Below are 2,143 nucleotides of genomic sequence, written 5' to 3'. Positions count from 1 at the left end.
CTCAAAATAGAAACAACAGAATATAGAAAGAGTTTGGACTTAGAATCATACATATATACAAACGTTTTGAACGTTCTAGACTTAATTCTACACGATTTGTAATATTCTTAATAGTGAGAAAAAACTTCGTAAACTGTCAGACAAAAAGAATAAAAGGGTCGTTATGAAGCTAAACACGTATCGTGTTACTTAAGTAGGATGACTATCACATAAATTGTTATACTAACTCGGAACTACTGTGCTAAACTGGAAGATTTATTGTCACAAAGCGTGATAATGCGGACATATTACAGAGGGTATTATAAAAACGTAAACGAGTCTCCACAGACTCACTCTCTTTATATTATCAAAGTAATTTGGTTTTGAAACTATTTCACATAGGCGGGTTGTCACATTATCAAAACGTTAGATTTAACTACAGTACCAATTTCGAATTACGTATTGTTAAAGTGCAAAATAAGAGATTAATTTTTAAAGACCGAAGAAGTATAGTGACAATGAGGAAACAATTCCTCTTATGGTAAATCATGACTTTATCTACAAGAGCAGAACATTTGAAATGTTAGAACTTACAGTCTTTACACGTGGAAGTTTTTTCACCACTACTTTCACTAAATGTATTCTTTAAAAGACAATTTCATTCGAAATTATTGGATATACATAATACAATTTGAACCTCATTGCAATGTGACTGCCTGCTGTGACTCATAATTATTACTGTCTGTTCTGCAGAATGAAAATTCTGTACCTAACAGTGCACTTTAACGATTAAATATATTTTGATGGGTTTAAAAAGCTCCTGTTGTTTTGTATTATATCAACTTGCTGATTTCTGCAGTCAAGAAAGTTTGCGCTTATTTTCTGTCAGGATTAAGGACTAATACATAGCTAAACCAACACTCTTATTATATTTAAAAAAAAGTCAAAGGCCGTTTGATTGGCGCTTTCTACACTGTAAATGACTTTATAAGTGGAGATATCTTCTATTCATTGAGAATGTGTCCAATATAAATTCCAAATGTCAAAATATCTAAAAAATATATAATTTTATTCTATTTAGTTACGAATACATGTCACAAGGTTTTCTTTAACTTAATTACATCTTCAGCGTTTTAAGGTAGGCTAAAAATAAGTTTGTTCTGATTTGTAAAGCCTTAATGAAGTAACTGGGCTGAGCAGGTATCATTCTTGATCTCAAGAAGAGGAGTGCAAGGTACAGAATAAAAAAATTACCAAGACGATTCTTCTCCGTAACTACGTGATTAAAAAAGTTTGTTTAGGTTTTTCAGTAAAAAAATATTATTATTTAAAATATTTATTGATTCGAATGATGATATTGTAATGCATTAAAACTTTTAACTAAAATCAGAAAGTCATCGAATAAAAATAGAATTATTCGTCCTCTTTCAACTTTAATGGAAAATTAATTCCAATAACATTATTGTAATAAACTGTGCCATATATAAATATGTAGTTACATTAAACGATTCTGAAAATACAAATTAACTGCGCGTAATTAAAAATGATGCACTCACTTGAGGAACATTCATTTGTGGTTATAAAGTAAACAGGCTCTTGTTATAAAATTTTTAAACAAAATGTCCAGAAGGGTGAAGGAGTTAAAAGATATTTCACTACAATTACGAATAAAATTGGTTATTTTAACTTTTTGGTACGAATAATCGAACTAAAAAACTAACACCAGTGGTTAAGCAAGAGCACCCGTTCGATCTTTAGAGCAGCGATGTCAAAAATTATGATTGCTCTAATGGTCGGCAACCTTCGTAAGAAGATGGCACTTTAATAAGAAGAAACTTAATGAAGAAAGTTGATATAGTTTAAATGTAACATTTATTATTAAATTAAAATAAAACAACAATATTTAAAACATGGAATATGTTATAAACATTTATTTTTAAGGTTCTTAAACAATCATAGTTTTATTAAAAACGTAAGTTAATATCCCGTGTTACCAACCCTACAATTTGTAATGTTTTTTTTTTTAAAAAATAAACCGGATATGTCTAATTTTAATGTAGTTTATGCAGCTGTTATCCTTTTTATGGATATTTTTAATCTCCTTGTCACGTCCACGAAATCCCGAAAGACTAGATTGAGTAGTAAACTCTGAACTCTTTATTAA

This window comes from Battus philenor, unplaced genomic scaffold (genome assembly GCF_028537555.1).
Source record: "Battus philenor isolate CCGP_79_NKW_IND1 unplaced genomic scaffold, ilBatPhil1.0.hap1 SCAF_23, whole genome shotgun sequence".
Classification (NCBI taxonomy): Eukaryota; Metazoa; Arthropoda; class Insecta; order Lepidoptera; family Papilionidae; genus Battus; species Battus philenor.
Note: the sequence above shows the minus strand (reverse complement) of the source record.